The sequence below is a fragment of the Macaca mulatta genome, chromosome 8 (assembly GCF_049350105.2).
Source record: "Macaca mulatta isolate MMU2019108-1 chromosome 8, T2T-MMU8v2.0, whole genome shotgun sequence".
NCBI classification, from domain to species: domain Eukaryota; kingdom Metazoa; phylum Chordata; class Mammalia; order Primates; family Cercopithecidae; genus Macaca; species Macaca mulatta.
Window position 1 is genome coordinate 8941335 of NC_133413.1, and position 27634 is coordinate 8968968.

At 50.2% G+C, this 27634-nt stretch overlaps 1 pseudogene; it reads right to left on the minus strand.

The window, feature by feature from the left end:
• Positions 1 to 18068: 18068 nt before the first annotated feature.
• LOC144330565 (presequence protease, mitochondrial-like) lies at positions 18069 to 27629 on the minus strand (annotated as a pseudogene).
• Positions 27630 to 27634: the final 5 nt, after the last annotated feature.

Consider the following 27634-nt stretch of genomic DNA (forward strand, 5'->3'; position numbering starts at 1 on the left):
CAGGGGCTGAGTTGGGAGAATCAGGCAGGGAGATGCCAAGTGAAGAATGTGAGGGACTGGGTATGAGGGGCACTAGGGCACAGGGTCTGCTTCCCCTGGAGAGGTGGCAGTGAGACATAGAGTAGCCAAGCCTCCGCAGGCACCACCCTGCTGTCAGGCACGTGTGGTGCCCATACCCACCCCAATGGCTGCAGGAAGGTTCCTCATCAACAAAAGGGGAGGACGCACCCACACCCATATAGGCATTGGTGCCCACACACATCAGAGAAGAAAATTACTGCTGTGCTGAAGGTGTGGGGAAAGGGGCAATGTCCCCTTCCTCCCCATGGTGGGTCCAAAGTTACCCGCTCCTGCCAGTACCCCCACCCCCAAATCCACCAGCTGCTGACCTCCACCACAGTGCCATGCCACGTGCCAGGAACAGCTCAGCGGTACATCCCAAAGGGTGCTATCCTGGAGCGGCTGTGCTGGGCAAGTGACACGTTTCCTAGTCACAGAGGTTTTCTTTCTTTACCGCTCCTGGCCCTGGGCCTCGGTTTCCCCCACTGTGGCACACTGTAAAAATCCCATCTTAAAGGCTAGGAACCCAGAAAGGTCACCACACCTGGTGAAATGGGGGGTGAAACTCCCTGCCTTGGACTTCTTGCTCCAGGACTGATGTCCATTGGGACACGGCCAGGCCAGCATCCTGGGGAGGACTGCATTCCTTGCCTGGGGAACCTTGCTCCCAGTTAGGAATCACTGGAGCTGAGGTCCCTAATGGATTGGGGGAGGCACAGGGGTAGAATGGAGGTAGCCCCATCATATGGTCCTGTGTAGACCCCAGAAAACAAGCATTGAGTTCAGACTCTTGTCTGAAGCTGGCCACATGAACGTATTTGGGCTTTGGGGTGTGATGAGGGCCTGGGGTCAGGGAAAAAAGTGTTCTGGTTTGGACACGCAGGATGTTCTCTGCAGCTCCCTCAGGTACAGAGTGTGTTGCTAAGTATATGCTTTTAAAAACCCTAGGAGGAGGGGAACACAAAGGGTCCTGAAGTCAAGGGCATGGTCCAGTCTTTCCACCTCCCCAGCTGAAGACATGCTGGGGGACAATTCTCTGAGTTTCATAACAAAGAAGAGAAAAAAGAAATCAAAAAGACCTGGAGGATAGGCAAGCCAATGAGGGCTGACTGGGATTACCCTGCCTAATTCTCAAAACAAGCTTTCCCTATATGTCCTCTGGGCCAGGTGAGGAAAGAGATCACAGTAGGACATTCAGACCCTGGGCAGGCAGCCGGCAGCCTGGAGCCCAGGAGGTGCAAACACATTTTTACTGAGGCACATCCTGCACAGCCCTAAATCCATTAAAACTTGAGGCAATACAGCACATGCTTCTGTGAGCACAGGGTTGGGGCTGGGGTTACAGATTAACAGCATCTCAAGGCAGAAGAATTTTTCCTAGTACAGATCCAAATGGACTTTCTTATGTCTTCATCTTTCCACATAGACACAATAACAGTCTGATCTCTTTCTTTCCCCCACACAGAGAGTGTCACCACTGTATGTCAGCCACTAGGGGACAGGCTTCAGCCTCGCCATGCCGGAGACCTTTCAGGACAGACCTGAGGCAGGTGGGCAGAGTGGGTAGGGAGAGGAGGGCCTGGCCTGAGGAAAGAGCAGGCTGGGCCTGAGGTTGTCGGGGGCCTGAGGTTGTCGGGTGCCCGCATGGGCCTCTGGGCAGCACCAGGATCTGATGGGACCAAAGGACAGGCCAGTGGGCCGTGTGGGGCCTGTGACTCTGAGCCAGCAGAGAATATGCCTGAATTACATCCTGATAGATGCACCCTGACTTTGAAGCTGAGGACACCTAAGGCATGGAGGTGGGGTGGAGGTGGGGGCAGAGCAGGGGATGGGGAGGGAGCCTGTGCCGGTCCAGGTCAGAGGTGGTGGGTTGGCCCCAGTGGCTCCAGATGCAATGAAGAGCCAAGAGGGACTTTCCTGAGGGACTTAGATGCCGGGGTGGAGGAGCACTGCAAGGTTTCAGCCTGAGTCCCCGGAGGATGGAGTCACCAGGAGCTGAGGTGAGGAAGACTGAGCGGTGGGGGGTTGTGCGGGGGTGCAGAGGCCTGAGCTCAGTTTGGCCCCTGCAGATTTGAGACGCCCACTCCATGCACAGGCAGAGACGGCAGGGGAGGGGAAGAGGCTGCAGCTCAGGTAGCCCTGGAATGGGCAGCCCGACATGCTGGGGCACTGGGTCCTGGTGCCCTCATGGCTGGGAGCTGCTTCCCTCCTGGATGCCACAACTCCTTTAGGGCACATCTGCACCTCCTGTGCCCACCACAGAGGGGAAGTGGGAAAGGCATCTGTGCCTATGCATGTTCTCCTTCACCTTGTCCTAGGCAGGTCCCAGGCAGCACCTCCCCTCCCAAGTGGCTCCCCTTGGCCCCTGCCCCTAGTGTTCACAGACAGACTCTCGAAGAGGGCTGGACTCAGCGGCTCACTTCTAATGAATAGAACCAGGCAAAAGAGATGGCAGTCTCTCCTGAGATTGAACTGGGGGGGGGGGCGCTGCAAGTTCCGTCCACTGGAACTCTCCCCCTGGCTCTTGATAGTTGCTAGTTCTGGCAAAGCCAGTCACCTGCCCAGGGCAGAGGGTGGCCTGAAGCTGATGCCACGGAGAGACTGGGGCCTTCAGTCCAACAGCTTGTAAGCAACAGAATCCTGCCAGCAACACAGAAGCGAGCGTGGAAGCAGCTCCTCCGCTGATGAGCCTGAGCCTTCAGAAGACACGGCAGCCCTGGGCAGACACCTGCTGCAGCCGCGGAGAGCCCCTGGGGCAGAGGGCTCAGTGAAGCCTGCACTCCTGGCCCCAGGAGTAATCATTCCTGTGGTTTAACTGTGTGCTGGTGTGGCTGGGCCACAGTTTGGAGTAATCTGTCAAGGGACAATAAAGAACAAACACACACCTCAGGTCCTACTGGGTGGAAGCTGTACGGTCAGCACGGCATGTAATATCTTCCTCTTGAATTAGAAGATTCATTGCTAAGGCCAACGATTAAAAAAAAAAATACCTCTAGTTGTAGCACCATTAAAATACATGACTTGCAAAAAACAAAACAAAACAAAAAGACTAAAAAAGAGCCATAGCTATTCTCTTCCATCTTAGCTACAGGAATATATTAATATATGTTAATTCCTTGACTGACTGAGCAATGGGCCAAACTCATGAGCACAGATGTGTGAGGACCGTCAGTGACCGCCCTGACCCCAGCCCTTATACACAGACAAACTTTTCAACATAAGCCGTAACCTTGGGGGTCTTGACACTCTAAATTTTATTGTTTTTAATTAACTATTTCTATTCCCTAAACAATACCTGTTCATCGGAGAGAAAAATAGCATTACCTATACTAAGCAAAAGAAAGGAAATAAAATGCTCAGAAACATTTACATATGTATGCAGACTCTCACACACACACTCACACACACACGCACAGGCTCACACTGTGTCTAGGACTGCCTTTTCACTTATTTCTATGTCCTGAACATATTTCCACGTCAGTAGACATTCATCCTCGTAGCAGTAACAGCAATTAAATATTATTACAGTGTCTATTTTTACCATCATTTATTTAACTCATCATGTTTGAACTGTTAGGTTGTATCTATCGTTTTTTGTAATACAGGCAATTTGATGACAAATGACCCATCCCCTAATGTTCAATATAAAATATCAATTATATAAGGAGATAAGGGGTATTTGGCTAAAATAAAATTTAGCGTGCCCCACCTTCTCCACATGTACTATGCTCTAAAAAGGCGTGAGTAATTAAATTAGCCCTTCTATTCTCCAGCACAGATCCTGAGCCCAGCGGTGGGTGCGGGTGCTTAGAGCACCGGTCTCCTCTCCTACCCGCCAGAAGGCAAAGGCCACTCAACTGCCACCTTAAGACACCCAGGATTCTCCTCTTCTTTTTTATTAATAGAATAAAGCTCAGGCTCAGTCCATGAGAGCAGCGCTCTCCGACTTTGCATTCATCAGAGTAACCTAGGTGGCCTGTTTAAAAATACACATTCCCTGGCTGCGCTCGCAGAAACTGGACTTCAGTGGTTTAGTGGGAGTGTGCATAGGCCAGGTGATTCTGAGGACCACAAGGGGTTAGGAATTGCCCCGTTAATTCTGGCCAAGGGAGAGATCAGACCATCCAGCATAGTCCGCAGCATATTTCTTTTCCCTCTTTTGCAATGAATATTTGATTGTCAGCGGGATGAGCCCCAGGATGAGGCACACATCCAAGAAAAATCCATGCCTCTCCATCTTTTCCCCAGGATTGCCCTTTGGCGAGACTCTCCTTTGCGACTGCTTCACTTTCCCCGGTTCATAGAACAAACCTCTTCTTAGTCTCTTTTGTTGTCTCTTATCTGTTCAACAAACACCCACTGCGCAGGACCATCCTCCGGTAAGCCGTCGAGTGGGGCCGTTTGGGAGCCCGTCTTCGTGGGGTGAGCCCTGAAGGAACCGGGGCCCCATAAGCCCGTGCTTTTGTGGGGGTTGCCCCCTCTCCCATCGCAGGGTAACTGGCACCAGGCTGTTAAGCTGCGGATGGGCAACCGCACATCCCATTGGGTGTGCGTATTTCAGCACGTGGAGTTGGTCATTGAAGCTGGCCGAAGTCGGCACAGCGTACAGCAGCGGGCCTGTCCGTGGGGAGGAAGGGTCGTCCCGCCTCCCCTCCAGGCTAGTCCTGTTGCGCCTCCTCCTGCCTCACTCTGACTTTCGCGCACCCAGGCGTCTCTGAGGGTCGCGCCCCGATACCCTCCTCCACCCCAAGGCTTCTTCTCCCCAGGGGCCAGGTTGGGGGCCCAGGAGCGCCACAGCCTCAGTAGGCCCGGGAAATCGCAGCTTCGTCAAAGCTAAGCCCGCCGTGCTCAGCTTTTCCCACCACCTGGAGGATCCACTCTCCGTCCGTCCTTCCCGACCTCAGGCTGCACAGAAAACTTGGGGGCGGGGATCAAGGAAGCCGCGCCCCGAGGCTCCCAGCGCAGCCCCAGGAGGAATCCTGCCGGCAACCAAAAGCTGTGCGCGCGGCCGGGCGCGAGCCTCCGCGTCCAGGTGGGGTCTCCGCGCCCCAATTCCACCCCGCCCCGCCATCGGCGCCCCCAGCAAGTGCGGGGTTTCCACCGGTCCTGGCGTTCGCGCCCACTCAGGGTCTCCCTCGCCCCCCCGGGAGATGCTCCCCGCGTTCTATCCCGCCCCGCCCTGGCGCGCCAGGTAAACGATGTGACCCCGCCCCCCTGCAGTCTCCCCTCCCCAGGACGCTGCCCCTGTCCCCACTTGTGCTGCTCGGGGCATCTCTAAAGCCCCCAACCAGAGTCCTCCAACCCACCCGCGAGCGTCGCGCACCAGCAACGCGGCCCCACCCGCATGGACCTCGCCCACCTGTGGCTCTACCCCCGCCTCTGCGGCCTTCCCCACCGCTAGCGCGGCGCCCACCTACGACGACCCCCGCGTAGGTCCTCCTGCCCACACGTGTCCCCCCGCCAGCCCCTGCCCCTACCCCTGCCCCTAGCCGTGCCCCTGCCCCTAGCCGCTCCCCCGCCCCCGCAGCCCCTCCAGTGCGCTCGGGCCCCGCCCATTGGCGCTGGGGCGGAGCAGGGGCGCGGGCCTGGCGGCGGTTCCGAGTCGGGCGCGCGCGGGCAGGGTCCCCACTGCCTGCTGCGCAGCCGGACTAGCGGCTGCCCTCGGCCTTCTCGCCATGGACGCGGACGACTCCCGGGCCCCCAAGGGCTCCTTGCGGAAGTTTCTGGAGCACCTCTCCGGGGCCCGCAAGGCCATGGGCATGCTGACCAGCGGCGGGGATGTTCAAGGTGCGCGCGCCCCTATCGGCGGCGAGGGAGGGACGGACGGAGAAGGGGAGAACAGGGCGAAGTGGATGTGGCAAGGGCCGCGAAAGACAAGAAACCTTTGGCACGGGAAGAAGAACCGATCTCTGGAAGTCACCAGGGCGGGCGGAAGGTCAGGGGTTCAAGGTTATTTTGGAATTTAGGTGCTGTGCTTCCTGCACGGTGGCTCATGCTTGTCATTCCAGTGCATTTGGAGGCCGAGGCCGTAGGATCGCTTGAGCCCAGGAGTTCCAGAGCAGCCTGGACAACATAGTGAGACTCTGTGTCTACAAAAAATAAAAAAAGAAAGAAAAACACATTAAGATGCTGTATGTATTGGAAAATATTTATAGGTCATTCTTTTGAGCTCCATGTCCAAAAGCTTGCTAAAATGCTTGGGAGTTTGTGTACAGGCATGTGAGATTAGGATACATTGGCAGAATCGCGGTGTTCTCTGTTACCCTGGTTTTGCCACCTGGGAGGAATTACACATATTGAAGGTTAGTAAGTCCACGCCTCTTCTCTTCTGGGGAAAAAGGTACTTTGGAAACCAATATTATGTGGGAACGTGGCTTGGTTGGTACAGCCTCGGCTTAACAGGAGACAGCTGCCCTCAGCTCTGCAGGTGGCCTCAAATACGGTGGCCTCGAGCCCACATGGGTCACACCTGGGCTGTCCCTGGGGATGCCCGCCACGGCGGGTCGCCTGGGCATTCTTTCCCTGGCAGAGCTGAAGTCACAATTTTTTTGTAGACTCTGTAAAGAGCTTTACCCTTCCGAGATATGATCTTGAACCTGTTGGAGCATTTGGACGCATTTCTTTTAAGGAAGTTCACCTCCAGATGTGCTCAGAGGGCCCGGTCTTGGCTGCCACAGATTTACAAATTCTTACAGTAAGTAGGTTATTCCTCGAGAATTTATCTGTTGTGCCCCCATTCTTTTTGCCATTTTATTCTGATTCTATATTAGTACTTGATTTTCCCTGACGTAGAAGACTATTGCCTGTAGCTAGAGATCAGAGAACACATTCCCATTCAAGTATTAACTTCAGGGGAATTATCTGTCAGATGTGAAATTATGGTAAAATTCCATATATTAAAATGACCATAGCTACCATTTTTGAAAATATTTTGTATACTAGGAGCTTTACAATTCTTATCTCCAAGCCTAGATACATGATCCCAAGAGAGGCATGCCCTCATTTTGGAAGTGGGGAGAAAGACTCACAAAGAAAAATAACTTAGGTAAGGGCATGAGGTGCGTACATGATTGTGGTAGGAGCAAAACAGATCCTAATTCCAAATATTGTACTGTCCCTTAGACCACCAAGAGTACTAATGTCTGGCTCTGTCACCCGGGCTGGAGTGTAGTGGTGCCATCATAGCTCACTGCAGCCTTAAACTCCTGGGCTCAAGTGATCCTCCTGCCTCAGCCTTCTGAGTAGCAGGGAAGACAGGAATGCACCATCATGACCAGCTAATTGTTATTATTAATATTATTATTATTATTTCTGTAGAGACAGGATCTCACTATGCTGCTGAGACTGGTCTTGAACTCCTGGCCTCCTCTAGTGAGCCTCCTGCTTTGGCCTCCCAAAGAGCTGGGATTACAGACATGAGCCATCATGTCAGGCCTCCACCATGCTTTTCAGGGGTGTTTCTTGGTGAAGCTCCTTAATCTAGTTAATACTGAAAAGTGAGCAAAACCCAACTTGCTCAAAATTACACAGATATTCTTTGGGTGGTTTTGTGAGGGCAATGGAAAATGACTTTTTATAGCGATAGGAGTCAAGATAGCAAAAATGATATGAAGGCTTAGTACCAATGTGATGGGCTGCTTTTCTTCCCCCGGTAAAGTTCATATTATTTAATTATAAGATAAAATGGAAAATCTCTGAAGCAATGCTTCGGAGCCCAGTAGGATGGAAGGGGAAACTGAGAACAGTGCCATTTCGCCTCACACAGCTCCGGCGCCCCTCACCATCCTGTGCACACACATTCTTTGATGGGATCTTTTCAGCGTAAAGTGCAGTAATTGATTTTGCAGAAATTACTGGGTCTGGGAGGCAGATGATGAGTGATAGTGTCACCCTGTGGCACAGTGGGAGATTTGTGTGATGGCATCATTTTCTATGAATGCAGACCGCTTTGTGTGCCATACTTGGAGGACCCTTCGAAGCTAGACATTTTCTCATCTTTCAAAAGAAGCATGTTTTCCTTCTTGGTTACATAAAACTAAAAGCTTTTGATACAGGACTCCAACCTTTTATCAGGGAGAATCAGGGCTGTTTAAATAAGCTCTACCAATCAGATGGGCCGTCAGAAACAATTAAAATTAGAAAGATGAAGATACGGTAACAACGTGGTCAGGGCAAACCTCAGGATACCAGATTGCACGTTCACAGTTGCCTTTCTGCTAAGAACGTGCGGGTGAATATGGAACAGAGGGCCATGTGTCAGTAGTTGGGTTGCGTTTTGTGTTTCTTTTCTACAAGCCCTTTCTGGTGTGTTTGTGTATATTAGAGAGTAGCTGCCCAGAGGCTGACGTTTCCCTCCCCACTCCTCGGTTCTCTCCATCTTCACCCCCAAATCCCAGTTCTTTGTTTGGAAATACAGTCATTGTGCTTGTCAGGATGGAAGAGGCAGCCAGACACATGGCAGACCAGAGCACTGAGAGGCAGAGACTTACTTATAAGTCCCGCCCTGGCCCGGCAGTCTGGAGTGCTGATTAGGGTCTCAGTGTTTTCCTCTGCAGAATGGAGGCATCACTCGGTCTCTGTCTTCTCTCCCTGTCTCTTTCTTCACTCCCCTCTTCCCTAACACACGTCTACAGTGAAAGTCTTCAGGAGGCAAAAGAGAAAAGGCTGGACTGTGCTGGGCCCCCCTGACCCCAGAGCCCATTTGCTGTCTTCCCAGCTTCCATGTGCCCAGAGTCGCCTGGGGCAGCCTTCGGAGGTGCAGATCCTGACTGTGTGGGTCTGAGTGAGGCTCCGACTCTCACCGGTAGGGGGAGGGCGCCAGTGCTGTGGGTCCCCCTGGGGCTAGTGGGGCGGTTTGCAAATCCTGCAGATCAGCTTCTCCACTTCTCCAGGTTTCTCCAACGTGAGATGCTCCCAGGAGTCCTTTGGGATTGTTTTCTGACTTTGACCAGGATTTTGACGGAGAAGATTCATTAATACAGGACCCCTTGTCTTAACGTACATATGTAAATGATCTGATCTGAAGTTTTCTGAATGGAAAATGATTGAAAGTTTGGCATCCAGTAGCCTTGGGGAGTCATTCCTTCATATCTTTTCAGCTGTGTCTTACTACAATTAAGATTTTGTTTCTGTGTGTGGGGTTTTTTTTGAGATGGAGTCTCCCTCTGTTGCCCAGCCTGGAGTGCAGTGGCTTGATCTGGGCTCACTGCAACCTCTGCCTCCTGTGTTCAAGTGATTTTTCTGTCCCAGCCTCCCAAGTAGTTGGGATTACAGACTTGCGCCACCACGCCCACCTGGGTTGTGTGTGTGTGTGTGTGTGTGTGTGTGTGTGTGTGTGTATCTTTAGTAGAGATGGGGTTTCACTGTGTTGGTCAGGCTGATCTCGAACTCCTGACCTCAAGTGATCCACCCACCTTGGCCTCCCAAAATGCTGGGATTACAGGCTTGAGGCACCACACCTAGCCTTATTACTGTGTTTCTGTAATCATTTCACACATTAACGGACCACCTTCGGTGAGTCAGGGCAGGTTTTAGGCAAAAGAACCAAGCCCTTTATGCCCCTGGAGCTCTCACTCCTGCGGTGAGGTACGGGTACAATGTGCCTGTAGCTGGACCTGAGAAGAAAATTTCCTGTCTTATGAAAGGGCCCAGGGGAGCCTCTAGTTGGGGCCCTTTGACCTGACCCCATGGTGAGGGAGGAGTCGGTAGAGGAGGGTGGCCCAGAGGAGGACCTTGGATTTGCCTTAGGGGAACTGGGAAGCAGGTGGAGGGAAGCCGACTGACTGGGAAGCAGACTGACTGTCTCCGATAAGGGTGGCTCTGTGGAGAGGAGAGGACAGGAGGGGAAGTCATGAGTTTAGGGTCTCACAAGGAGCGGCCACAGATGGAAGCTTATGGGGTGGGGCATGTGGCAGGGCAGCCCTGTGCCCACAGACACACCCCGCCGAGGAGACCCAGGGACTTGAGTGTGTTGGGGCGGCGGGTAAATGGGCACTCAGCTATTACCGCTGGAAGGCAGAGCGTGTGAGCTGCGGCAGACACGGGCCGGTGGGGTAAAAGGAGAGTCTTCACAGCAGTGCTTAGAATAGTAGAAAGTGGGAAAACCAGCAAAAACCTATCAATAGGAGATTAATGAATCCATTATGGCACCTGGAATGGAAGGAATTTTTGTCAGCGTTTAATAAGGAGCTTTGTGCTGGTCGAAAGTCAGCAGGTGCACAGTACACTCAAGGGCGGTATTGAAGAGCCGATTCCAGAGCAGCTCTGCACAGCAGATCCCCCTGGGGCCAGAGGGGCCGTTTGCAAATCCAAGCAGATCCGCTTCTTGGAGGTTTCTCCAACGGGAGCATCTCCCAGGATTGGGGCCTGTGTGGGTGGCTTGTGTTATTTATGCAATTTTAAATGATCTAGTTGCCACATTAAAGAAAGGCGGGCCGGGAGAGGGGGACACTGGGTGCCGTGACTCACGCCTGTAATCCCAGCACTTTGGGAGCCCAAGGCAGGGGGATCACTTGAGCCCAGGAGTTTGAGGCCAGCCTGGGCAACATGGAGAGACCCAGTTGCTACCAAAAATACAAAACGATGAGTCGGATGTGGTGGTGCACACCTACAGTCCCAGCCCCGTGGGAGATTGAGGTGGGAGGATTGCCTGAGCCCAGGAGTTGGAGGCTGCAGTGAGCTGTGACTGCACAGGTTCACTCCAGCCTGGGCAACAGAGTGAGACCCTATCTAAAGAAAAAAAAGTTAAAAAAAAAAAAACGCAAAAAAAAAACTGTTTAATATTCAGCATTCAGCCCACTATTTTGATAACAATCAGTTATTGTGTTGTTTAATATTTTACACCGTTTTCCATACTAAGTCTTTGAAATCCATTGTGTAAAGAATCTTAAAGTTCATCTCCATGTGGACGGGATGCACGTGGCCAGCGACTCCTCTGAGGGACAGTGTGGTCACGGCGATGGGTGGCGTGTCCTGCCTGTATGTAGAAGGTCCCCGTGTGGGTGTTTCTGCGGAGGCCCTGAGGGATGTGCAGGGGAGGGCTGACACCCAGCCACGCAGAGGACCCTGGAATGCAGCACGCTGCCAGTGCCCCCCCGCCCCAGCCCCTCTGCTGCCTGAGCTCTTTCCCAGATGTCCACTTAGCTAACCTCCCTTCCCTTCTTCCCTTTCCTTCTTTCCCCAAACGTCACTCTCAGGCAAGTCTGCAGGCTCTCCGATTGTCAATGGCAGCCCTTCCTCCTCCCCACCCTCTTAACACCCCCACCCCACTTGTTATTTTTCTCCTTAGTGCTTATGGCCATCCACCCCTGGGCATCATGCATTTGTTCACTGTGTTTCTTGCTTTCGGGTCTCTCCTGATCGGAACAAGCTCCGCCGGGACCAGAGACTTTCCATTTTGTCACAGACACATCCACATATCGCCCGGCAGCGATGGCGCTTGGGGCACTTGAGGTGGACAATGAGCCGGTGGTTGAGTGAAGGGCACTACAGATTTATCTCAAGCCCTCCCCTGACCCTACCGGAAGACATGGTGGTCTGCACAGTCCAGATAGTCAGAGAGGCCCCCGGCTCGATGACTTTGACCCGGCGGAGGTGGGGAGGGGGGAACAGCACGTTGACAGAATCCCCCCTTGGTATCCCACCTCCCCATGCCTACCTAATCCCTACATTGTCAAAGGAGAGACCCCTAGAAGGAGCTTTGGCAGCAGGAGTGAGATCAGCGCAGTGCAAGCTCATTTTCTGACAAACCAGTGGCAGCAGTCGGCAAACTGACTTTATTTCTCAAAACGAATGTATGCATCAAAATTAACAAGTGAGTGATCAGCAGTGTGGGAAAATTCAGGAAAAGCAGTTCAGTGCCATGAGAGAGGGTGAGGCAGGGAGCTTTAGTACTCCAGACAACGGAGGAGGTAAAAGGATAGAATTAGATTATTTCATTAGATTTCATCTATTCTTACTTTTTTTTTTTTTTTTTTTTTTTTTTTTGAGACGGAATCTCGCTCTGTTACCCAGGCTGGAGTGCAGTGGCGGAATCTCGGCTCACTGTAACCTCCGCCTCCCGGATTCAAGCGATTCTCTTGCCTAAGCCTCCCAAGTAGCTGGGACTACAGGCGCATGCCACCACGCCCAGCTCAATTTTCTTTGTATTTTTAGTAGAGAAGAATTTCACCCTGTTAGCCAGGATGGTCTCAATCTCCTGACCTCGTGATCTTCCTGCCTTGGCCTCCCAAAGCCCTGGGATTACAGGCATGAGCCATCGCAGCCAGCCTATTCCTTCCTTTTTTTTTTTTTTTTTTAAATACAGTTTAGATTTTATCAGAGCAGAATCCCAGGAAACTGAGATTTGTAAAATGGGAAATCCAGCTCCTCCAAGTAGCCAGGAAATAAGGGTGACCTCAGTCATTCTTGCTGGCCCTGGTGTGGGCCAGGGATGACTCTGACTCAAGGAAGAAGCGGTCTTGTGACTCTCTTACCCGCACTGTGGTTTAGTAAGAAGGTGTTAAAAAGTATGTCATGTGAAGAAAGTGATTTAATAACTGGTCAGAGTAATGACCACGTATTTCCTATGTAACCACTCCCGCGTTATCTCCAACTTTATCTTTGGTTCTCATGACAAGATTATCACTTCCCTGAAAACTGGGGTTTTTGCAAATGACGAAGAGGTGTTTTTCCAAATGGTAAAGTTCTTCTTTGGTGGGAAGATGTTTTCTCCTGGAAATCCTTAGGAAAGTTATTCGGTTCTTGGGTTGGGCTCCCAAAACCAAAACGAAACGAGATGGATTATCCCCAGGATACCTGAGATATAAGGACAATCTGTAGCTTGAGTGTGGAGTGAAAGACACTGAAACTGCCCTTTGTCCCAAATAGCTGTGTGCTGGGGCCCTAGAGAGCCCTAAGGAGATGGTGAAACAGGTGACGTTTGAAAGCCCGTACTGCAGGTGTGCATGTCTTCCTCCCTGTCCTGTGGGTGACAGAGCCTGCCAGTAAATGCTGGTGCATTTCCTTCTTACTTTTCATCCAACCATGTTCTCCTCCAACCTAACCCCTCACTGAATGTTCCTGGGGCTTCCTCAGGTTTCACCCTGCAGGGCCCAGCAGGAGGCAGCTGATTTGCCGTCCTCACCATTCAGAAGTTCAGAGGGAGGGCTTAGAACCACACAGGCTCCACCCCCAGGCAATGAAGTGAGCATCTGGCCTCAGCAGGCATTATTTTCCTTCAAGTTCCCATTGGTGACTCTAAGGCACAGGCATTGTAATAGAGGAAATCAGGAAGTCTTGAAAGTTAAAATGAAATAAGACTAGGGTTTACACTGCAGCTTCACCACTTCACTAAGATCGTTACATTCCAGTAATCAGTTTATCCCCCTCAGAGCCTCAACTTTCTCATCCCTCCAGGGAGGTGTCAGGAGCTCTGCGGGCTTCCTGTCTGCCAGCCCCTGAGCTCAAGGACGACACGTGAAGAAAAGCCCTTCGCAATGTAGGGCTCCATCCCACCAATGTGCAAGTGAATAGAAGTCCTTTCAGGACCTAGTATTGTGTATTTTTAAGTGTGGTGCCCTGTCACCTGGAAATTGCTAGAAATGCAAGTTCCCAGGCTCCCTCTCCACCTGTGAAACCCTGGGGGTGGCCCAGCTACCTGGGGTGCGGCGGCCACCACTAGTGATCTCCTGCTGTGGGGTCATGTCACTGTTCTTTCTGGGTGGGTGCAGGTGGACCCAGGGGTGGGAGGTGGGGAGAATCCCGCAGGGACTTCAGGGACTGAGTTTAGTGCTGCGGTTCATTTTTACTCTGCACAGGAGTCTCCTGGGGTCACCTTGTGTATCATGTCCAGCCTTTTTTTTTGTTTTTGTTTTTGTTTTTGTTTTTGAGACGGTGTCTCGCTGTGTCACCCAGGCTGCAGTGCGGGTGGTGCAATCTCCGCTCACTGCCAGCTCCTCCTCCCGGGTTCACGCCATTCTCCTGCCTCAGCCTCCTGAGTAGCTGGGACTGAAGGCGTCTGCCACCACGCCCGGCTAATTTTTGTATTTTTAGTAGAGATAGAGTTTCACCATGTTGATTAGGCTGGTCTTGAACTCCTGACCTCAGGTGATCTCCCCACCTCGGCCTCCCAAAATGCTGGAATTACAGGCATGAGCTACCACGCCCAGTGGGCTAATTTTTAAGTTTTACAGATGGGTTCTCACTGTTACCCATGCTGGTCTCAAACTCCTGGCCTCAAGCAATCCTCCCATCTTGGCCTCCCAAACTGCTTGGATTTGCAGGCATGAGCCACCACACCTAGCCAAACATTGATCTTTCATTTTAAACTTCATCTAGAGATGTGACAAAAACCAAATGAGGTATCTGTTAAAATACTTTATAACCCTAGTACAGTAATAGAGTAATCCAACTGACAATTTCACAAAGCTCAATTTTTGTTAACAAGTTCAAGGTTATACATGTTAATAAAGATAACATTTATTCAACCAGAGGAAAAAGGTTACAATGACAGAATTTATCTTTTTCTTTACTATGTTGCCTGAGCTATGGTTAAGGTTTGGGGAACTAGTATCTTAAAGAACCTTCAGAAATGTCTCATTCTAGAATTTAGAAACAAACTTTATACTCTTGGGGTTGAGAGAATCCAGGAGCAATCACCACCCCTAGTGTCCAGATGCTACTCTCCAAAGGCCCTTCCCCACTAGCCACAGAAATCAGAGCTGCCTGGGAAACAGACAGTTGAGCCTCTGGAGCAGGGAGGGCCTGGCTGTGCATGCTTTAGGGAGGTGGGAGTGGGGGCGTAGAAACCAAAGAAGTGAGACCAAAATGGGCCAACAGCTAGGGCAAATGTGGGCATAAAACTAAATTCCATCTGATCACATAGTCTCAAATATGTACGTGTACAGAAATATTTCTGTGAGGTCACAGGGGTACTAAAAAACAAAACAAAGAAGACAAGGGGAAAAAAGAAGAAAAGAAAGAACTCTCTTCCCCATGTTGGGCGCAGTGGCTTACACCTGTAATCCCAGCACTTTGGGAGGTCAAGGTGGGCAGATTGTTTGAACTCAGGAGATCGAGACCAGCCTGGGCACCATGGCGAGACTCTGTCTCTACAAAAAAATATAAGCACTAGCTGGGCATGGTGGTGCACACCTGTAGTCCCAGCTACTCAGGAGGCTGAGGTGGCTCAGGAGGCTGAGGCTGCAGTAAGCTAAGACCATGCCACTGTACTCCAGCCTTGGGGACAGAACCAGACCCTGTCTTTAAAAAAAAAAAAAAAAAGACAGCCTCTTCTGTCATCATTAGAGGTAGTTCCTGCACCACCCTAACTCCTCCTCAAACTGGACTTCCCAGGGAGAGCAGCCGCCCCTGCCTTTTCCACAGAACCATATTTCAAGATAACCCGACAGCCCCAGCTGATGTGGAGCTCTTCTTTGAAGAAGTCCAGCAAACGAATGAAGAATTACAGAATTTGAAAACTTCACAAACTCTAATAAATGATTCAGGCAATAATCCTCAATGAACATGAAAACCATTAATAGGTGTATGAGGAACTCATTATCACAGGACACCAGAAACTCAAGTGCACCAGCTGCTCCGTGGCTGAAGGGAGAAAGCAGATCTTCACAAGACAGTGGCCGACTCTCAGCATGCACCCCGCTGGCGTGAGACCCCCAGTGGAGGCAAGCAGGCCTCACACGAAGGTAGGATGTGGCCATCTATGCAGAGCTCCCCATGAGGGACTCTGCTTCAAAAGGCGCAGCCTGACTCAAACTAAGTCTTTGGATCTAAGTTCCAGTTCTCAGGAAACACAGGAACATGGCACCCAACACCACACAGGAGCAGCCAGGCCACCTGGAAAGTGAGAGCGCCCGGAGGAAACCCGGCCTGCACACTCCTCTGCCATCCGAGAGGGTGCCCGGGAGAGACCCGGGCTGAGCAGCTGTGATCTGTGGGACCCTGTGCCACAAACACTTTGAGGCCAACTAGAAAATTTGAATATGGAATAAGAAATAGGCAGTTTTAAGAAAGTATGGTTTATTCTATTAAAACTGAAAATGGCATTAGCTCATGTAAGAAAGAATCCTCATGTTTTAGGGTCACAAATTCAAATATTTAGGGGTAAATGATGACATTTATAATTTACTTCCAAAAACTTCACAAGGAAAAGGATATCTATTATGTGATAAGTGTTTAGGGGCTCATTATCCTAGTCTACTTTTCAGTATGCTTGAAAGTTTTCATAATTCTTTTTACTAAAATAATGTTGCAAATATGTTTTTACATTATCATTTATATGTAAATTATTAGTGTTTTATATAATACATATAACTATATTATTATGATAATGACCTTATATTAGTGACATAAGAAACAAGCGATGAATCAGAAAGTGAGGATGTAATTAAGGTTCTGTGACTGCGTCCACTATCAGAAGAGCACTTCCCCGTGCCAAGGACAGGCTCGAAGCTTCACACACCCTGGGTCGGAGTGGGCACCATCCATGCACCCCCACTCTCCATGCAACAAAGCTGGAAGTGAGGCAAGAAGCTGGGGGCCAGGACCCTTCTCTAGGGTTCTCTAAACACCGTGTTTGTAACCACCATGCTGAGCCCACTGAAGACTATCATTGTAAATGTCCAAAATCAATGTCCAAGTAAGATAGGCAAACTTAGGCCAAGAATCTTACCTACACTTAGATATTTCTTAAGCATCGCTAAATGTGAGAGAAGCCATGTCATGAAAATGTAAGAACACAAACAAGTCAACTTTTCACAATCCACCATCAAACTTTTCCAACAAAATATTACCTAGCATTGCTTGGGTGATCGTGAGTGGCATGAAATTGCTTAAGCTGCTCCCACGTAACCTGCGGGATGCACAGTGGGTCACCCCCAGAGACCACTGAGTACATGTGGTGGGGAAGAAGTCTGTTTTGAAGGTGCTGGGAGAATATCCTCTCATTGTCTGTCTTGAAATGTGAAGTAAATAAATAAGAATATGTACATATAAACTAATACACACACACTACATTACTTACAATATAGCCAATCGATCACATTGTGGTGCATATGTCTGTAATACTCTGCAAATAAAACTGTTTTAAAGGTAAAAAAAAAAAAAAAAAAAAAAGACACCCCTGCAGGCATTGTTTAACACTGTATTCAATCACTCATCACCCATGCAAACAGGACCCAAGGATTGAGAACAATGGACTTTTTGATGTGTGTTGCAACAAACTCATAGCCGAGGGCTGTAAACCGGAGGGATCACCAGGTCTGCCTACCAGTCACCAGGCAAGTGGGGAGAAGCTGTCACCCCAACTTGAGTTTCAAGAAGACTCCTTGGAAGAAAAGACCACCAAATTGAGAATGAAAAGGTAAGAAATAGTTCACCAGCTGAGGGGGGCTACAGAAATCAGAGAGCAGGCCACCTGTGAGCCTCAGGGACACCAGCACAGGCAGGTTGTCAAGGTCACAAGGGGACATGAAGACATGGGCCCAGGACAGCAGCTCTTAATCCAAAATGGTCTCAAGACTCCTTTACACCCTGAAAAATTAACCCATTTATGCCTGAGGTTGCAATTTTTTTTGTAAAAATCAGACCTTGGCAATGACCTTGAGCTGTAGGATATAAATAACTCCCACAAGCTTAGGATTCCAATAATGGAACACTAGGCACAAATGGGTTTTAATGAGGACCCAAACAGCTTTTGATTATGTAGGCTTTTTTTGCCTGTGTAGGTACCCGTGTGTGTTTATATAATTTTTCTATATTCTAAATTAAAGTTGATTAAAAAATTAAAGTATTAAAAAATACTTATGCATTAAGGTAAGCCATCATTACATGTTAATATAAATATGTTTGAAAAATACTTCTCATAACAAAGTAAAACACTGACTACTTAGAGTGATGCTGTGTTGCCTTTTTTGCAAATCTCTGTAGTGTCTGGCTCAGAGGTGAAGCTGGACTCCCTCATCTGCTCTGTATCCAGCTTGCTGTGTGTCACACACCTCGCCACGCAGCCTCTAGAAAGTACACCATGTGCTTGGGCAAGAATGAGTGTAAAAGACAATGTGTTGATAGTGGTATGAAAATAGCTTTTCTCTCGCTGCAGATCATACACGGGGGTCATCAGACATGGTCTGAGACCTGCTGCGAAGAACAGCAGCCTGGCCCTGCTACCCCCTGGCTTCTGCTCACAGCACTGACCCCAGCTAATCCAAGAACATGTCACCTATAATGAGGATATTGAAGAAAAATCAACCATCTTCCAGATGTGTCTATATCATGATACAGTACATGGGTAAGGTAAGTTGAACACAACATAAAAAAGAAAACTTACAAATGCTCCCTTCATCTCATTAAAGATGACTCCTTTAAAGACCAAGGGCATCTGGGGGTCGCTGGGGTTCTCATATTCCAGGCGCCATCCTTCCTGCCTGAGGACAAATAATAATAAGCTGACAGTGACTCAAATACTAAAGTCTGTATCAACTAGTTAATCACTCATGACATACCAGAAATCCAGCTCACGTAAACCTGGGAAAAAGGTCTCATCCAAATACACTGAGAGGAGATTCTGAAAGTCCTTGGGATTTTGTGTGGAAAATGGATACAGAGTATAATCACTAGCTCGGTACAAATGAAAAGTGAAATTGTAAAATTTAACAGATTTCTACTAAAATTATTGAATCTTAAGCCTCATTTCCCCTTTGTCTTAGGACAGTAAGTTGTAGCTATTCTTGAGATGGGGCAGTGGCTCCATGCTCTGGCCCCCGACCCCAGCAGCCATCCCAGCTCATTGCCCTGAGTGCCGGCTTTCCCATCCCATCTCAGGATCTGCACTGGACGGGCACCAGGTCTTTCTTCAGCGAACATCTAAACTCTCTCAAGTGTCTCCAGAGACTTTCACATGTCTACAAAGATGACCTCATTCTGTAAGAGCATGGATTTAACTTGCTCTACGATGTCACTCCTTCACAGAGTGCACTGTTCATCGTCACCTTATTCACTAGCGTCAGTCTTACTAAAAGTCAAACATCAATGTTAGTGGTAACTCTGGAGGCCTGGCATTGTAGCGATATCCCCAGGAGAAAATTGTTTTGAACCTTTCTGGGAAAAGTTCACGTACGTTTTATTCAAACACTAGTTTTTATAACCTCGCTACCATGTGACTTTCCTGAAGGATGAAATTTCTGACGTCCTTCAAGTAGAGAGAGAGAAAAATTTTTCTAGAACATTAATTGCCCACTCCTCTCATCCCTTCTCAGAAACTAACTGAATTCCAGTGGGTGTGCCTGGCAAACCCAAACACGGTTTTCCGTTCAGGATGCTGGTCTTACCTGTGAAGGCGTTCATGCACGTGGAGAGGGACCGGTTCAACATTTTGAAGAAAGGGTCTCTGCACGGATATTTCCGAGACCCACAAAGGATGGTATGCTCAAGAATGTGAGGAACACCGGTACTGTCCATGGGAGTGGTGCCGAACTGCACGCTAGGGAAGAAGGAATGGCATGCCAGGGAAGGGAGAGGAACAGAACGCTAGGCAAGGAGAATGACCGAATACAAAACGTTCATCTAAGTGCTGCGGACACAGTTCCCAGATGCATCATCACCTCAGGCTACTAGAAATCATCATTCTGACACCACAATCCTCCAACACGGGGTTTCCCAACTCTAATGTAAATCATTGATTCAGACTAAAAATTGTATTTTGATGAGATTGTAAGTCCGTGTAAGCTTTTCCTTATTTTTCAAGATGCTCTGTCAATAAAAATACTAGTGAGATGATATTTAAACCACATAACATACAGTCAGTGCTTTAAACCAAGCTTGTCTAACCCACAGCCTGCAGTCCACATGCTCAGGATGGCTTGGAATGCATCCCAACACAATCCCTACACTTTCTTAAAACATTGAGGTCCTCTATTTATTTTTTTTTAGCTCATCAACTGTCCTTAGTGTTAGTGTATTTAGTGTGTGGCCTGAGACAGTTGTTCTTCTAATGTGGCACAGGGAAGCCAAAAGATTGGACATCCCTGATTTAAATAAAACGTTCAAGACCATGTTCTTACCATGCACCACATACCTGAACAGATTATTCGTGTCTTCTCTGGCCAGGTGTAAATACTTGGCTCCTCTGTCATCGTGGCTGAGCTTCATGGCCGTCAGGAACAACTCGGGAACACATGTCACCTGAGTTAACCAGAAAAACATGAGCAGTTAAATGTAGACAAAATAGCCTGTGAAATGGTGATCTTCGACACACTGAGAAAACTGGCTTTTCTGCCTGAAATTAGATGGTGCCGGGAAGCCAGTACTTCAGAGCTGGAGAGAATAGAACCATCCTGTCCAAGTCCCTTATCCTACAAACAAGGAAAGTAAGACCTAAAAAAGGCAGATGAGAATGTGTGTGTATATATGTGTATTTTTGAGTGCTTATTACTGGCTAGGTATTTTCCATTTTTTTATTTTTTAAATTTTTTATTCTTTTTTGGCTAGGCATTTTCTAATCATGTCACATAGAATCCTGTGACGGAGGTATTCTCATCCTCATTTACAGATGAAAAAACTGAGGCTCAGGGTGATGAAGCAAGCTGCCCGAATCAGAGCCAGGATTCGCCCTGGTGTCTGCCCTTCCCACGGTACTGTGCTGCACCTAAGTCCTAAGTAACACAGCACCCTTTCCAACACCTGCTGAGTGCCTCCTGCTTTTGTGTACTGCACCTCAGTAACACAGCACCCCTTCCAACATCGGCTGTGTGCCTCCTGTTTCTGTGCATAGAATCTCCTGTAGTGCGAAGCACGGGCCTGCAGGAGGGGCAATGCTGGAGTGGGCTAGCCGGCGACAGCGGGGAGACGGTCCAGGATCAGTCTTTGCTTCTCCTAGTTTGGGATGGATTCTCGGTGGTAGCTGTAAGCACAAAGCTGGTGCTTCCAGAACAGCTGGAGGGGCTGGGAGGATAGAAATGCCCCCCAAAAAGATGAAAGACTCCCCACTCCTGGGGCAGGGTGGAAGATCTTCTCCTACCTTAGGCAAGCCTCCTGGTAAGTGTCCATACTCCTCGGTATGAAAGAAACTGTCTTCTCTTCCAGTCAGGCCAGCCGGCCCTCTCCCTCAATCACATACCACGTCCCTGTGATCACCACGCCACTTGCCACTCCCTCCGTCCAGGTGCCGTGAGTCACCTGGCCAAGCGCGCACAGCAAGTCACTGGCAGAGGTGAGACCTCGGGTCTCCTCAGCCCAATCTAGGGAGCCTGCCATCCAACAGTCATGCATAAGCGGCCCACTACGACCTGCATCATCTACCGCTGTTAAATTACTTGTTTCCAAGCGTACCGTACTTTGTATCAGATGATCAATGCATTTAAAATCAGCAGATACAGTGAGATGTCTGCTTTCTAATAATATATAGCTTTAATAATAATAGCGTTCATGGTAGCTATTTCTCAAACAAGAAACATGACTTATCGTAAGTTTCTATGGCTGGACGCAGTGGCTCACACCTTTAATCCCAGCACTTTGGAAGGCCAAGGTGATATGGTTTGGCCTCGTCCCCACCCAAATCTCATCTTAAATTGTAGTTCCCATAATCCCCACATGTTGTGGGAGGGACCTGGTAGGAGGTAATTGAATCATGAGGGCGGTTCCCACATGTTATTCTCATGACAGTGAGTATGTTCTCACGAGATCTGACGGTTTTATAAGGGGCTTCCCCCTTCACTTGTCATTCTCTTCCATACCACCCTGTGGAGAGGTGCCTTCCACCATGATTGTAAGTTTCCTGAGGCCTCCCCAGCCATGCAGAACTGTGAGTCAATTAAACCTCTTTACTTTTTAGCTCATTCATTATAAATTACCCAGTCTTGGGTATTTCTTCATAGCAGTGTGAGATTAGACTAATACACAAGACAATAGGATTACTTGAACTCAGGAGTTTGAGACCAGCCTAGACAACAAAGTTTCCACCTACACCTACACCTACATACACACACACACACACACACACACACACACACAAAATGAGCCAGGCGTGGTGGCACCTTGTCCCAGTTACTTGGGAGACTGAGGTGAGAGGATCGCTTGAGCCCAGGAGTTCGAGGCTGCAGTGAGCCAAGATCATGCCACTGCACTCCAGCCTGGGTGACAGGGTGAGTCCCAGTCTGAAAAATAAGTACATTTCTATAAAATTTGAAAAACAAAGGAGAAAAATCTACCACTCTGGGTGAGGCCCTTATTAATACTAGCCAGTACTATAAACTCAGGTGTCTGCCCGGCCTTTGCAGGATTTCACAAATGCACTAAGTCTGTTGTCAGGACTCCCATGCCTGGACCTTGCCTGGAACCCCCTAGTCACTTGTCTGGCTCCCTTTCTGGAGCCCTGCCCAGAGGCAGCTGCTTTCTCACACCACCCTCTCCAACTCTTCCCTCTCCCCCCAGCAGCAGCAGCTCCCACTCCTCCTCCCGCCCTTGTCCTTGGCCCTCTGCATGGCATCCACCATGTGCCTCCAGTCACAGCCGCATCAGGCTTTCTAGACAGTAAGCTGTTTGTCTTTTACATTTGCTACAACATCAAGCATAGCACAGAGCCAACAGCTGGCCAAATATGTGAAGTGTTGTCATTTTTAGTTACTATGCTAAAAAAAAAAAAAAAGGAAAAGGTTTAAGCAAATAACAAAACAAAAAACAAATGAATCAATTTTAATATAAACCCAAGTAAGTATAGGTCCACAATTTCTTCTTTATAATTTTGAAACCCAAATGGCTCAGAAAACTGAAAGATTCTGCAGAAGTTTAGAGCAAACTATTTGATGGCAAAACCTGACTGAACAGATCAGGGCACTGAGTCTTCGTGCTCACACTCAGCGAATCATCAGGTTTGGTGGCAGAAACCCTAGTGTGTCTAGGGTTTCTAGAAGGGCGTGCTATGTTGGGCGGGGCTATGCAAGTGATGGGAGGAGTTTAGTGAGGGGTGGCTCTTTGCAGGTGAGGAGTGGAGCCTAGTAGGTGGGGATGCAGGTGAGCTGGGCCTTGAGGATGGGGCTTGCAGGAGATGGGGTGGAGCCAGTGGGGCGGGGCTGCAGGCAAGCTAGGCCTTGGTGGCGGGGCTTGCATGCGAGAGGCGGGGCCTTGTGGGGGCAGGGCTGGCAGAAGAGGGTGGGGCTTGGTGATGGACCGGTCTGTTCAGGTGAGGGTAGTGGCCTAGTCGGGGGCTGCCGGAAGCTGGGCCAGGTGAACCTTGGTAATCCTCTCTGGCCTTGGTCCTCTGGCTCAGGCTGTGCCCAGCAGGGAGGCCGGCCCGATCGAGCTGCGGTCTCCACCCTGAGAGCGAGGGCTCCTTCCCCCAGCGCGGGTTAAAGCACCGTGTGTCCACCTGTGCAGTGGCTGGTCCCCATGTGACCTGGAGGGCAGAATCTCTGGGTCCTGCCGCTGGTCCGGGGCGTCTGCTTCCCCTTCCTGCAGTTCCTGGGAGGGTCTGTGTATCCAGGGGGCTCTGATCCCTGCCTCAGGACCATGGGTGAGGGGTCAAGATCGCCCACTGTGGAGCTGGCCCGGATCTTGGTTCTGTGGATCCTCGCTGTGTGTTTCTGGAGCAGTTCTGTCCTCAGGAGAGGGATCCTCACAGCTGCCTCTTGGTGCTGTGAGAAGAATTAATAGGACAACCCCCGGGTACCTGCTCGTAGCTCTGGGCAGGGCCAGCCCTGTGTCTCCACCAGTTCCTTCCCTCTGTGCTCCCCGACACTGTCACATCGCCAGCCTTTATTTCCTTTTCCTTGGACCCAGGCAGCGAGTGCCCCACTGGCCTTGGCAGCCCCTTCTCTAATCTATCATCAAATTACTTCCTGACGGACAGCACTGACCAGCCATCGGCGTCACCAAAGCCCCACAAAATAGAATCCAATTTTTCTATTAAGCTGTGCAGAGCTGTCCCAGCCCCACTTCCCACAGGCTGGCCTCATTCACCATGGGATCCGTGGTTCTCACCTGGGGCTGGGGGTGCCCCTGGCATCCGGTGGAGAGTGTCAGAGATGTCCCTCCAGGCCCAGTACAGTCCCCCAGCCAGTGGCCGGCAGATAGCAGCACCCAGCCTGATGTCCCTGTGGCTTCCGGTTCCCTGAGGCCAGCTGTGCTTTGCTGCCTCTTCATCCTTTCAGACGGGTGCCCTCTCTCCACCTTCGCTGGTTAGCAGTGTTCCATCCATTAGAGCTCAAAGCACTGCCTCCCGGCAGCACAGCCCCTTCTCCTGGCCTGCCATCTGCCTGTGCCCGGTGGTCTGTGACATGTCCTCGAGGGCCCATCAGAGCGAGGCTCCCAGCGACGGAGCGGTTCCTATTTGTGTCTCTGTCCCACCTTCTCTGGTTCTGGCACCGTGTCCTTTGCTGACAGAGGTCTTGGGTTGTCAGCAAAGCAGACAATCTATATGGCTCTAAATGGCTGTAAACATGCTTGATTGGAGTATTTTAAAAATAATTGGATATGTAAACATTTGAGTGTGACATAGGTGGATTTTTGGGCTAATGGTCTTGTTCTTCAGGGAATAACCACAGGCCCATCCACAAGGACCATTTCCAGCTGATTTATGGAACACTGTTCTACCTGGTTAATTTTCAACGTTATCTCAGCCTGAGAGGTAGGTCAGCATGTGACGAAGATCACTGGTTTGAATACTAACCTGCTCCTTTGGAGCTACACCTTCCATGCCTCTGTTTCTTCCTTGGTTAGGTAGGAAAGGTATGAGCTACCTCAGAGTTGTGAGGCCTGTATCGAGTGACCACATTAAAGTGTCAAGAACTGCACCCAGAATGTTGGTACTTAAAGACCTTTAAACATCCCGATGGTGCATTTTAGTACCCGGGTAAAACAGCAAAGTTATGACAGATGCAGACGCAGACCCTCGGTGAGGTGGGGGGCTGATAGCAGGAGGTGGATCACCGACCCTGGAACGAGGGCATGGTCTGTTCGAGGCTGAACGAAGTGCACATCGTTGCGTGTACCACGGAGGTCCCTCTGGTGAATTCCTGGAAGGGTCCCTGTGGCTGAGCCGTGCAGTCTTTCCGTGACGTCCGGCAGGAGCAGAGCTTTCGGGTGCAGCCTTGCTCTTGTGTGCATGGCCCTCAACTGTCTCAAAAGTCTGAGGCTTAAAGCAGGCTTGGGGTTTCCTTACACCTCACAGACATCTAATTTGCCTGGCAAACATGTTTTTCTTGGGTGTAAAGGTGAAGGAGTGGGTGACTCTGGTGAAAGTGTACTAATTACTGCACTTCTGGGTCAGTGACACTTGGTTGAAGACACTATCTGCCCTGGGTGGACATCTCTGGGGTGGTGAGAACCGGTGGCTGGATGTCACGGGGTTGCCAAGAAGATGCCAGCTTTTTCCTTTTTCCTCAGTAACAACACCCTACTTTGTTTAGGGAAGCAGCACACCCAGCTGAAAATCCAATTCTCTTGTACGGCGGAGCGGCTGGTGACACAGGTCCAGATGCTGGGATGCTGATGGGGGGTCCTGGAGTGGGAGGTGTCGGGAGGCTTTCTCGACCCACAGCAGCCCTGAGCCCTTGTCCGGCCTTCTTGCCTGGGGCATGATGCCTGGAGGGAAAGCAGCTTTGGGGGCCCAAGTGCCAGAAGCCAGAGTCTTGGCCTGTGGGGCAGGCCTGGGCCAGGCTCCTCAGAGGATGTCACAGAGCTGCTGCCCATGCGGGGACCACCCACCTCTGAGCCCCATGCAGATTTTCCTCTGTAGCCAAGTGAAATGCTGGTACGGCGAGTGAGGCAGTCAGAGGCACCTTTTGTGGAAGGAGGACAAAGCTGGAGAGAAAGAGGTTTTCCTAAAAGGTACAAGGCGCTGATACTTCGTTAGGGATAAGTCCTAGGAGTGTGGTTGCTGATGGGTGGAAAACTGTAGCCAGAGAATAAGTGGGAATAGCCCTTGTTGGTATTTAACCGATTCGTTCACGAATGGTCTGAACAGTTCTAGTGAAAAGAACATTTTGGACACAGAAGTTTTCATCCTGCCTGACAAGCAACATGATGGTGGGCTGTTCCATCCTTCCTGGGCAACAGTGAGAGGGTCTCAGGCCCTTCTGGCCCTGTGCTGGCATTTCCCCAGGGTGTGTGTCCCGTCCCGAATAGGCTGGAATGCCTCTGGGTGCAGCTGAGCCTCTTGAAAAGGGAAGAGTCATGTGACGTGCTCTGGGTGAACAGGAAAATGAGGGAGGACAGGAAGAGGGGCCTGGAGGTGAGGAGGATGGTGAGCAACCTGGGGACAGGGGACAGAGGGTAATGCCGGGGACAGGGGATGGAGGGTAACACCACTTCTCCCGGTGCCTTTGGGGGATGCTGCCACCTCTCGCACCCCAGAGTGAAGTCAACAGGATTCTGTCCCCAGGAGCCCCAAAGCCTGGCAGCTGGGATTGGCCCAGTATGAACCACCGTTCACTGGCTCTGCACCCTGGGGCAGGCTCCCTGGTGTTTCCACCCTGGCTTCCCATCTGGACAGTGGGACCCTGAGTGTCACCTTCACAGCTGCGCCTGGAGTCCTGGACTCCAGCGTGTCGTCGGCACTCGTTAGCGTTTCTTTTGTTGTGGTCCGTGGACGAAGTGGCTCTCTCTTTGTGTGTTCACAGCCCTCCTGCTCACTTTACCTTCTGGGAACACTTTTTAACATAGCTTCGTATGTGGGGAGGACTCGAGTGATTAATCGAATGTTTCGTCAGGTGCGGTTCTTCTGTTTCCCAGTTTTGACACAACATTTGGTGAAATTTCCAGGGACTCCTGTGGTCAGCCTCACAGTTTCACTCTGTCACTTTCTAATGCAGTATTCTTTGGGAGTCTTTTAAATTAAGTACCGTCATTTAAAAATAAGTTTTATAATATGCAGTTTCAGGTTAATTCTTTACCTTTGTGTCTCAGGCAGTGGCTCTCCACCTATGAGCAGTCAGAAAGGTTCACGCAGTTTTCCAGGGGGGCCTTTGCATTTACTGGAACCATTAAGAACTGTTTCCTGCTTAGGCCGTGATTGACACGCAGTGCGCGTGAGGCCGTGCGTGGCTTAGCGTCTTCTGCAGGCTTAGAGGTCACTTTCTGTTCTTCCCCAAGCCTGCTCTGCTGTGCCGAGTGTTCACTGCGGGCGGCGGTCACACTGTCTGGCACAGGCCACCGAGGCCACAGGGCGGACTCCACCTAGCGGAGCCTGCAGAATGGCAGAGCCTGGCCTCCTCGCCGCCCTTCAGGGGAAGCAGAAAGCGCAAGCCTGTGATCAGAGCTGTGCTAGCCCAGAAAGCCTCCGAACAGGTTTAATTTAGGAATCAGCTCCTACCAGCTGCCCATGTTTAGGATGTGTTTGAGATTTTGTGATTTTTCCTGCACTGAAGCTACTGGGCTGGCTCTGAGTCACCGTCATGGGACTTCAGGTTGCCCCGACGGGAAGCGGTGGAGGAGGAGGGCCGCACCGAGGCTTGCCGCAGTGATAATGAAGGGCTTGTTGCCTCTTGGAAGAGCGAGTTCAAGCTCTTTGTAATTGTCAGCGTAAATAGTGACCCGCTGAGGACATGGCTGTAATTCAGAGTGGCATGGTTGATTGTCATCATTG